Source organism: Porites lutea, chromosome 11, assembly GCF_958299795.1.
Source record: "Porites lutea chromosome 11, jaPorLute2.1, whole genome shotgun sequence".
Lineage (NCBI taxonomy): Eukaryota > Metazoa > Cnidaria > Anthozoa > Scleractinia > Poritidae > Porites > Porites lutea.
In genome coordinates this window covers 8807828-8819887 of record NC_133211.1, presented here as the reverse complement: position 1 = coordinate 8819887, position 12060 = coordinate 8807828, and the positions used below count along the sequence as shown (strand labels likewise).

Sequence of the window (12060 nt, the reverse complement as noted above, 5' to 3'; positions counted from 1 at the left end):
TACATGAATAAATGTAGGCACAGCACACTTCCAGCAGCGATACAAACTGCATTTTAATACTGTTGTTAAACTTATGCCTTTCTTTCCTTTGATTTTCAAACTTACAAAGTTGACAGCAAAGTATCATTAATGTCAGGGAAATTCAAATCGCCCCATTCTGCAAAAAAACTGTCCCAAGTCTTTGCTCTTCAAGCAGAAACGATGAGAGAAGCGCAACAAAAAACACGTCCACAAAAACTAAAAAAGAAGACTGAAAGAAAGAACTGTTTGAGGGGGGCGTGTTGCTGTTATTTGGTAGCCACTGCAACCTGATTCTTGACGGAGAATGAAGAAACTACATTGCTTTGTGCTTACCTTAGGGAATTGCTCGTGTTCCAGGATCTGATTCTTTAGAAGATCATGCTCTCTTGTTTGTGCCTCAAGCTGCTTTTTAATCAGGCTGACGTTGTTTGGAGAATCAATTTTTTTCATGATGACGTTGTGGGAAGAATCAGAAAAATTCAGTTTCTTGGTTGTACTTTTACGTTTAGCTGCCAGGTCTTCTTCCCTCTTTCTTTGTTCCTTTAAGAATTCTTTCTATCGGTCTCCTGCAAAGTGATCTTTGTGCAGATATCTTTCTACAGAACAAAATAAAAAATGGAGTATCAGTTTCAGTTACCGCGATTTAAACACAATCATAACAAACTTTTGCAAACGTTTCAGTTAAAGCGTACATGTAAGACTACACGTAGTTAATAGAAGTGAAAAACAAAAGTTGCCTGCACTAAAACCTACTTTAAATATCTACAATTGTAGGCGCTCGGGAACTTACTTCTAGACGTTCAGACCAACTGACTTCAGATGTTTAAAACTAAATGCTTGCATATTTGCCAAACGACTGCTGTTCAAATTTGCTTGACAAATGAAGATATTTTAAAACAGAATCAAAATATTATACTTGTTTTGAGTGAGGGTATAAATGTAGCCTGCATTACAGACACCATAAACCTTCTGTGGGCTGGCTGCAACGCAGCCAATATAAAAGCACATGGATGAAATTCTCTTTTATAAGCCGAACCTTCATAACTACAAGTTGTTCAAAATAGTTACTACAGAAATACCTGTGCAGATAATGGCGTTGCGGAGCTATCATTGGTCTTTGCTGACGCATAAGAGTTATTTTTTTTCCTGAAAGAAAGCGATCCAAAGTTTTTCAGTGAACAAAACTTAATGGTTATAAAATTTTCAAGTTTAAGTAAAATCAGCAAAGCAGCTCAGCTTACCATAATCCAGTACATGCAATTATTACGCAAAAATGGAAAATTTGAAAATAAGAGATTATTCCAATTCATTAACAAAGTGTGAAAAAGCTTCTTTACTTGGACTGCAATCATTGACTAAAAACAGCTTTAATGAACTGCACTTATGACAGAAAAACGCTATTCAAGGAAGACCATGATCCAAGCAAATACTTAAAATCAAACCTTAAATTTTTGAAATGAAGAGTTACAATATTTACCTTCTCCTAGCTCAAATCCACCACTTCAGCTGTCGTGGTAGATGGTGGCTCTGTGGTGTCCTTTGTCTTTGCCACGTTTTCCTCGGCGTTGCTTTTCTCCTGAAATAAAAACAAATTTACCATATTTATTCGATTAACCGCCCTGGGCGCTTATTAAATTTTTGGACCTTGAGAGTGGGCGCTTATTACATTTTGACCATCCTCAGCAAGTGTAGTAGTATATTTTGCAACAAAACAGTAAGTGCTAATAACAAAAAGCGAAGATGTAACAAAGCAAGGTTTCTGTACAATACTACCCTGAAGAAAACTCCATCTTCGGGAGGGTCCTTTATTATATCTTATTGGAGTTTTTGTGGGAGGGAGTGGGGTGGGGTGGACGCTTATTCGAGGCTGGACGCTTATTAACTTTTTCTACCTTTAGGATGGGCGCTTATTCGAGGTGGGCGCTAATTCGAGGTTGGGCGCTTATTCGAATAAATACGGTAGTTCAGTTTGTCACTAACGCTTAAAGGTAGTGCCAAGTTAACGCTTTAATATTTGAGTCGGACTAATAAATTTTAGCGTGATCTTCAGTTCGCATTAATAATTACTAAATAGAGCATCATAATCACATAACCAAACAAAACTGGAGTAATATTGATGATACAGATTAACCAAACTCACCAATCGTGATCTCTTCTTTGGAGGTTCGTTTGGTGCACTGACGGAATCAACTTGAGTAGTTTCTTCAAGATTCTTTTTTGACCAAAACAGATCCTTCTCATTTAGTTCATCAGTAATTTCTACAATGAGAAAAGAACAAAAACATGGTAAGTCAAGATATCTGGTAGAAGGGCAAACCTTGCAACAGAAAAACACAGTTAACAGTTAATTACTTTACTTACCACTTAAGGCGATGATTTCAGCTTCCACTCCTTTTCCTTGCCAGTTAACAGTCCCTCCAATAACAATGTTATTTTTTGCAAGATAATTTTTGCAGGGCCAATTCCAGTCATAATTTCTTCAGGATAGAAGAAGAGAGCTTCTGACAGTAAGATTCTCTCGCGCAACAATTTTCGGAGAGCCATTGTAATCTAGAAAATGAATAGAAATGAAATTTCATCTTATGGGTGAGACCTTTTATTCTGTTTGCATGGATTGCTATTGTAAGCGAAGGATCAAAACGTACCGAAATGCATGGGCTACTGCACTTCCTTTGTTGACAGTGAATTTTACTCCCAGGTACTTCATTGGTTGTGTTACGTGTTGGTTATTTTCTTTAATTTGTTGTTGGTGGGTTTCGATCCAATGCATTGTTTCCATTATTTGAGGATGAAATTCTTCCCTCAGCCATCTGTTTTGATACCGATCGACTTTCATGTTGTCGGGTCAGAGCCATCCATGCTAAATTTGCTAGCCCTTTCTAAATAAAAATGCCAAATGCCAGAAGAAGTTCCATTGAGCTCTGTATTATTTTCACTCCTTTCATTAAGTTTGATTGTTTCGTTAGTTGGAGTATTATAACAAGAGAGTTTAATTTTGTTCAATTACCGAACTTAATCCAATGGTTTTTGAGCTCGACCATGTTTGATAAGTTCAATCAAGTTTGATTGATTTGATAATCAAACTCATGAAGAGCATTCTTCAATTATGCTCGCAAACTCAATCAAACTCAAAAGTTCGAGCTCGATTACCCAAAATTGATCAACCAAGTGTTCACGTTTTACAAGATCTATAAAGGGCTTGTTCGTATTTCCCTACCAACTGAAATATCTCGCAATAAAAAAGCTTTGAGATCTCCTAATTGCGCACCACACTGAATGATGCCTATAAATTTTCCTTTTACCCTAGAACTATCAGAACTTGCAGTAGGACAATAGTATAGTTTAGTTAACTGAACATAACTGCTAAAAGAACAACAGAAAATATCCCAAAAAATTATTCAGTAGAACTTCATTGTTTTATTACATAAGTAAGTATGAATGGTGTATACACAATAACTGCAATAATAATCCTAATTCTCTTACAGTGTGGGATTGAATTATGAAAAGTCACATCTACAACCATATTATACAGCTGATAAAGTTCACTGACCATGGAACTGGTGCAACTGTCTTATTTCACGATACAAGTAATTTCGACATTCCTCGGTTAAGCCTTCTGGGTTGATCTTTTGTGGTAGAACTGAAACTGGGGGGATGGCAACACCATTCCTTAGTGAAAAAAAGCCTGTTCTGAAGATGACAAAAACTCTTGCCAGTAGACAATGCCTAGTTCATTCTTTGAAAATCGAAAGTGATGAAATTTTTTGATTTTCGGGATTTTTTTTATATAGCTCTGGCAACAGGGGGCCCATAAAGCCATCAGCCTTGATCAGCATAGCAATAGAATCATCCATTGATGCCTTAGTTTCCTGAACTAACGCTCTAACTGATATGCATGAGTTGCTAACAAATGGACTTACGCCTCTATTGGATACAACTAATGCTCTAACTGACACGGATGAGTTGCTAACGAATTGCCTAATGCCTCTGACTATTTTCATTAAATCATCTAACAAATAATTAACAGACAGCCAACAATCTAACCGTTTAAGGAAATATTGTTAATGTAGGTTTTCCCAAATGAGGTCGTAAATCATAGGAGGGTACCCAAAAACAATAACATTACATTTTCAAATATCCCTGGAATTAAGGTTAGCGGGAAAATACAATGTGCGTTTCATTAAAAAAAATTGGCCACTTAATAACTGATTACTATCCTGTCGATGTACGAATTGCAGTCAAAAAAACAACTGTCAGGTCGAATAAGGGGGTCCAGACCCCCACACCTAAACCATAGAAAGATTCAGAATCAAGTTTACAACAAACAGCAAATGTCAAGTAGGAGATCGATAACAGGCAAAATGAGGCTCATCTCTGATGTAATATAATTTATTACTCACAGCTGACGCAAACCCCCCAAAAACCAAAACATCCTTAACAGTGAACCTAACCCTGAAAATAATCCATAAAACAAAGAAAACGAATAAATTATATTACACCGGGTATGACCCCAAAATGAGCAAACTGCAAAGCACATTAACTAATGTTCTCATTGCTGAACCTAATAAGAACTTACCTTTGTGTGGATATGAAGATCAGGTGAACGATAATTAAAGGAATAACTTCCCATAGCGCACTTCAACGTTTGCCATTCCCGCAAAGTGTACGAATAAGCTTTTAACTTGATTGGATCTGTTGGAGGAAATTAATTACAAAACAGAATCATACCAAATTCGCTGCACAGAGAACGATTTACGTCATAAATATCGGACATAACTGAAGCACACGCACAGTAATTGGATTTTAGAAACTTATCTTCGCTTTTAAGAAGAAACAAGCAGTTATTCTGCAACCTGCAAGCCAGAACAGTTCACGACAGCTGTAGACGCCATTTTTGTCGTGCATACTTGTTGCGAGGTCTGGGACCGAGAAAGGAGGGCGGGGTTTTTAGGGGTACTTACCACCACCCCTGCTCTGACTCTTTAAATACTGAGACGTTAGCTAGCCTGAAAAAAGCGACGGTGCAAAGAGAAATGAGCAGGAAAAAACAACGAGGAGGTCAGGGTAGAAATTGTATATCACTGAAGAACAGTGTACACCCACATAGACATCCAAGAGTTTCAGTTTCAGTTTCAGTTTATCTATTTACCAGAAAACAAATACATATGACATACAGACATTTAATATATTACAAAAATGTTATTCAAAGATTAAAGAGAAGTAAACCATAAGTAAAGGAATTGATGGTACTTTTTTGGCGAGGAAGTTCAAATAGAAACCTTGTTGCTTATTTAATGAGCTCCCTACCTAACCTACGATTTTAAATATAAAGAACAAATAAGCGGCAAAATCATACTGAAATATAATTAGGATAAAAAGCAAGCAAGAGCCAAGTCCTCCTCCAGACATAACAGTCAGACACCAGGGAACCAAATGCTGTCACTTTCGATTTATTTTACAAGAAAAAAAAGAATTAGCAAATCCATAATAAACGATTGGCAACAACCGCAGAATTGAAAACAAATAAGAAGTAAACATTCAAATATCTAGGTTTTTTTCGGACTTTAATTTTTTTAACATTATATAACGCTAAGAGAGGAAACAAAATTAGGTTAAAGTTGACTTAATTCAAAAGCTGGACATAACATAATAAAGTGAGAAAATGTTATTGTCCCCAATGAATGTTACTAAAGAAAAATATAAAACAATTGACTTTACAAAAAAACTCAAATAACAACAGCAACGTGTTAATGAACCAGAGCCAAAACTCTCCCTTGAGAGAACAGGTAAACATGAGTAAAAATTAAAATTCAAGATGTTGCGAGATATGTCTTACCGGCTTAACTCTTGGTTCAGTTTATTTCTTTATTTTAAAAATCTAGTAGGATTGTACCCGAGAAAAAAACATGCTGTAGTCAACTAGATATATATAAACAAGAAAATAAAAAAGACAAAAAACGTAAAAACATGGAGAAAAAAATTTTAAACAGCCAAGTCTTTCCGGCTCGGGCTTTAAATAATAAGTCATTTTGCCGTCGTTAGCGAGAGTGTGTATATTTGATTTCTTTATTTTAAAAATTAGAACAGGACTGTGCCCAAGAAAAAACATGTTGTAGCTAACCAGATATACATAAACAAGGAAAAAAAAATTGAAAACGTTAAAAAACATTAAAAATCATTTTTTAAAACAGCCAAGTCTTTCCAACTCCGGCTTTCCACAATGAGTCAAATTGCCGTCGTTTGCGAGAGTGTTTATATTTGATTTCTCTATTTTTAAAATCTAACAGCACTGTACCCGAGAAAAAAATGAGTTGTCGCCAACCAAATATACATAAACAAGAAAATAAACAACAGAAAACATTGAAAAACTTGAAGAAATAATTTTAAACAGCCAAGTCTTTCCAACCCCGACTTTTAATAATCAGTCATCTTGCCACCGTTTGCGAGGGTGTCTATGCTTGATTTCTCTTCTAAGAAAGTCTTTCCGCTGTTAACGTTCTTTAAAGCCTTTAGAGGAAGCCTGTTTTTGTGTCCTGTAAATTCTGTTATTCTGCTTAAATGCGTATATTCCTTCTTCGAAAGGTTTACTCTAACTTATGAGTTCTGCTCTTAGTGCCATTAAGAAGTCTTTCAACAGTTTAGTCGATTTCATCGTTTATTTGATATAAAGTCGATTACAAACTCTAGAAAATATATAAAACTTCCATTCTTTCGGGCTAAAACCCGTGAACAAAATCAAATCAAGAACAAACCAAAAAGAAACTCGCTACGACAGCCTCTTCGGCGTTTAAGCTATTTTAACTTGTAAGAAAATATTTCAACATTTGTCGCCATTTGTTTGCGCAGAGTCAAATTTTATGAGTAGAAAATAAATTCATCATTTTAAGAAAACGTACCTTTATTCCCGCTGTAACGTTTAAGATTGTGACAACGAAAAAAGGCCGCTTAACTCGGCTTAACCGTCTGACATGTCGGGAGAACGTTGATCGAATTCGTCTTTGCAGTGTTGTTATTATAGTCTATATTTCCGGTTCAACAAAGTTGGTGGCACGAAAAAAAAGTTTAAGTGATTTAGTGACATCACAATGTAGCTTATTGTTCAGTTGACTTAATTTTCAATGGACGAAACTGCCCAGTGGGGCTTTGATTTACATAATAATCAGTACCGGAAACAGGAAATGATACTTTGCATATGTAATAGTCATAATTAATATATAAAATTTTCCAACCATTTGTATCTGAGCCGCGGTGGCCCAGATGGGAGGGCAACAGATTAGCAAACCAATTGGCAAACCAAAGGTTGGGGGTTCAAATCTCGGGGTCACCAAAAATAGGGATAAGGTTAAGAGGGGTTGGGTCAAGGGTGTGGTCGGCAGGGTGTGATCAACAGGGTGTGGTCGGCAGGGTGGGGTAAATGAGAGGGTGTTGTGGATGAGAGGGTGTGGTCAGTAGATAGGTAGATAGGTAGACAGTAAGAGAGAGAGAGAGAGTGTGAATGATGATGAGTAAAACAGGGAAACCTTCCACAGGCGGGTGGGTGGGGGGACTGTGGCCTAAGAGTAAGGGCGAGTATCGCCGCTTGCCGCCGGGTTAAGGGTTTAGGGGGGGTAAGGTAGGGGGCCCCTCCTAAACCTTTAACCCGGCGGCAAGACTCGAGGGCGAGTCCTACGTGGAAGGGTTTTGCTAGGTAGTTAGGTAGATAGTTTTTTTTGCATTAATTATTTCTCATTGATTAACAATGCAAATTTTAACAATACCCGAGAGATTATGCAAATTATATGCAAATTTATGCAGATTATATTATATTATATTATTATACTATATTATATTGTATTATAGATTCGTCATTACGAAAGTAGTGGAAGGGTTTATATTGTTTCTTAACTGAAATAATTATTTAATTCAACAAAACGTTTTCTGACTAATCACCCAAGTCACACACCCTAGTCGACCAAGTCACCCTGGTCACCCAAGTTACCCAAATTACCCTAGTTACCTAAGTCACCATAGTCACCTTATTCACCCTTGTTATCCTTGTCACCGTAGTCACTCAAGTCACCCAAGTCACCCTTGTCACCCAAGTCACCAAAGTCACCCTAGTTACCCAAGTAACCCTAGTCACCCTTATCATCCTTGTCACCCAAGTCACCCAAGTTACCCTAGTCACCCTTGTCATCCAAGTCACGCTAGTCAGAGTAAGAGTTAGATTGAGATTCTTAATTATACATGTGCACTTTATATTGAATCAACAGCTGGCAGTGGACAAAACCAAAAGAAAGAAAGAAAAACCACTGTCCCTTGTAATTATTTTTAACAATAAAGCTTAATCAGTGTATTGCCATACTGAAAAAGCATCAGCAACCTGTTTAAAACAATAAAAACAAAGACTAGTAGCCTGCTTTGTTGAAAAAATCAAAACTAGCTTCAAAGTGTTTTTTTAATCACCTACAATAACGACAATGATAACGATAATGATACTTTATTTACCGTGGAATTTTCGCTTAGCTTTACGGGCTAGTTTACAGGTAATGCACAGCCCTAATATATTCTAAAAACCTAATAATTAACCTTTAAAAAAATGTCTTCTAAAAACTAACAATACACAACAATTCATCATATGAAAACTTTAAGAGCTAAGAACTAACAGTCTTTTAGAATAACAAAAGCAAAAGGCAGCAGTTACTATAAATCCCGATTTCAGTCAAACTTAAGCAATTGAATTTTGTTCTTCACTTCATTGGTGCCTGCTTTAATTCCAATATCATTTGCTAGCTTGTTCCATTCCTTAGCGGCAAAACATCTCCATGATTTAATAACCATAATTATTTAGTTGTGTTAACTTTAGACAATGAAAGGATATAATCATGACGAATATTATACTTGGATTAGCGTAAGGTGATAAGCAGTAATTGCGGGTTTAGCTTTGTCCTATATACTATTGGTATTGTCAACAGAATGTCTTGGATTCTTCGAGTTGCAAGTTTCTTCGAGTCTTATTCTTAGTTCCAGGAGATCTTGATAAGATCCACTTTTATCTTTGAAGATGTACCTCAAAGCCCTTTTGTTGAATTTCTTGATTCTAGTAGTGCTTCTTTTCCCGCAGTGATGCCAGACTTGGCTACAATAGTTAAAATATGGCAGTATAAATGCCCCATATAGCGACCGCCGCTTTTAAGGGACAAAATGATCTTCACCCTGTTCAGATCTAGCACTTATCTTAGCACTTACTTTGCGACAAATAGTTGAAATGTGATCATCAAATTTTAACTCATTATCAAGGAAAACCCCCAGAGGGTTTAATGTCAATATTGGCTGATTTAAAGTTCAGTTTGTCTTCCATTTTCCCAAGTACCACAGCCTGATATTAATCTAGGTTTGGTTTCATGGTGACGTTCTCGTTAGAAAACAAGCCTTTCTAGACAATATAAACATGGATTTAAAAAGAAGGCAAAATTGGCATTTTTGCATAGTCCATGATTTTGGTAAAAAGTTGAAGTTTTTTCATCTTTTGTGTTTGTCAAAAATAGATCGAGAAAAAGTGTTTGCTCACGTTCTAGATAAAAAAGAAACCTTTAAATCCTAAAAAAACAACTGTGTACAAAAAACGCAAAATTAGAATTTTTCCAAAGGGGTTAGTCCATCGTTTTGGTCAAAAATTTGAGATTTCTTCAACTTTGATTTTTATGCAAAATAGACCAAGAAAAAGTATCTGGGAAAGGTCTTCTTAGAAAAAAGTTTCTATAATCCTTTCTAACCCAAAGTGACCCCTTGTCGACCCCTGTCACCCCTTGTAACCCCTTGTAACCCCCTGTAACCCCTTGTAACCCTCTGTAACCCCCTGTAACCCCTTGTAACACCATGTATTCCCATGTCATAGATCGTGAAAATAAATCGCGAAAAACTGATTTTCGACGTTTTATATAGCAAACAAGCCTTTCTGAACAACAAAAACATCCGTTTCAAAAACGCACAAAATTGACATTTTTGCAAAAAGGTTAGTCCATGGTTTTGGTCAAAAATTGGAAATTTTGTGAACCTTTCGTTTTATGCAAAATACACCCAGAAAAAGTATTTGCTGACGTTCTCGTTAGAAAACCAGCCTTTCTAGACAATATAAATATGGAATTAAAAAGAGGGCAAAATTGGAATGTTTGCAAAGGGGATAGTCCATGATTTTGGTCAAAAAGTTGAAGTTTTTTCATCTTTTGTGTTTATCAAAAATAGATCAAGAAAAAGTGTTTCCTGACGTTCTAGATAAAAAAGAAACCTTTAAAGACTATAAAAACAACTGTGTACAAAAAACAGAAAATTATAATTTCTCCAAAAAAGTTAGTCCATCGTTTTGGTCAAAAATTTGAGATTTCTTCAACTTTGATTTTTATTGCAAAATAGACCAAGAAAAAGTATCTGGGAACGTTCTAGATAGAAAAAAGTTTCTATAATCCTTTGTAACCCCCTTTAACCCCTTGTCACCCCCTGTCACCCCTTGTAACCCCTTGTAACCCCTTGTAACCCCTTGTAACCCCCTGTAACCCCTTGTAACCCCTTGTATTCCCATGTCATAGATCGTGAAAATAAATCGGGAAAAAGCGATTTTTGACGCTTTATATAGCAAAAAAGCCTATCTGAACAACAAAAACATCGGTTTCAAAAATGCACAAAATTGGCATTTTTGCAAAGGGGTTAGTCCATGGTTTTGGTCAAAAATTGCAAATTTTCTAAACGCTTCCTTTTATGCAAAATACACGTGTGTTTATCAAAAATAGATCGAGAAAAAGTGTTTGCTGACGTTCTAGATAAAGAGAAGCCTTTAAAGACTATAAAAATAGAACTGTGTACAAAAAACGCAAAATTCCAATTTCTTTAAAGGGGTTAGTCCATCGTTTTGGTCAAAAATTTGAGATTTCTTTCACTTTTATTTTTATGCAAAATAGACCAAGAAAAAGTATCTCGGAACGTTCTAGTTAGAAAAAAGTTTCTATAATCCTTTGTAACCCCCTGTAACCTCTTGTCACCCCCTGTCACACCTTGTAAACCCTTTGTAACCCTCTGTAACCCCTTGTAACCCCCTGTAACCCCTTGGTACCCCCTGTAACCCCTTGTAACCCCCTGTATTCCCATGTCATAGATCGTGAAAATAAACCGTAAAAAAGCGATTTTCGACGTTTTATATAGCAAACAAGCCTGTCTGAACAACAAAAACATCGGTTTCAAAAACCCACAAAATTGGCATTTTTGCAAAGGGGTCAGTCCATGGTTTTGGTCAAAAATTACAAATTTTGTGTACGTTTCGTTTTAGGCAAAATACACCTAGAAAAAGTATTTGGTGACGTTCTCGTTAGAAAACAAGCCTTTCTAGACAATATAAACATGGATTTTAAAAGAAGGCAAAATTGGCATTTTTGGAAAGGGGATAGTCCATGATTTTCATCAAAAAATTGAAGTTTTTTCATCTTTTGTGTTTATCAAAAATAGATCGAGAAAAAGTGTTTGCTGACGTTCTGGATAAAAAAGAAGCCTTTAAAGACTATAAAAAAAACTGTCTACAAAAAACGCAAAATTAGAATTTTTCCAAAAGGGTTAGTCCATGGTTTCCGTCAAAAATTTGAGACTTCTTCAACTTTGATTTTTATGGAAAATAGACCAAGAAAAAGTATCTGGGAACGTTCTAGTTAGAAAAAAGTTTCTATAATCCTTTGTCACCCCCTGTAACCCCTTGTCACCCCTTGTCACCCCTTGTAACCCCTTGTAACCCCCTGTAACCCCTTGTGACCCCTTGTAATCCCCTGTAACCCCTTGTCACCCCCTGTATTCCCATGTCATAGATCGTGAAAATAAATCGTTAAAAAGCGATTTTCGACGTTTAATATAGCAAACAAGCCTTTGTGAACAACAAAAACATCGGTTTCAAAAACGCACAAAATTGGCATTTTTGCAAAGGGTTTAGGTCAAAAATTGGTTTTGGTCAAAAATTGGAAATTTTGTGTACGTTTCGTTTTATGCAAAATACACCCAGAAAACGTATTTGGTGACGTTCTC

General features: G+C 36.2%; 1 long non-coding RNA gene across 1 annotated transcript; it reads right to left on the bottom strand.

The window, feature by feature from the left end:
* Positions 1-1497: 1497 nt before the first annotated feature.
* LOC140951536 (uncharacterized) lies at positions 1498-2567 on the bottom strand. The gene is made up of 3 exons (XR_012167301.1): positions 2383-2567; positions 2162-2280; positions 1498-1597 (listed from the first exon to the last, which is right to left on the bottom strand). It is a non-coding gene; the product is annotated as an uncharacterized lncRNA (long non-coding RNA).
* Between the last annotated feature and the right edge of the window lie 9493 nt (positions 2568-12060).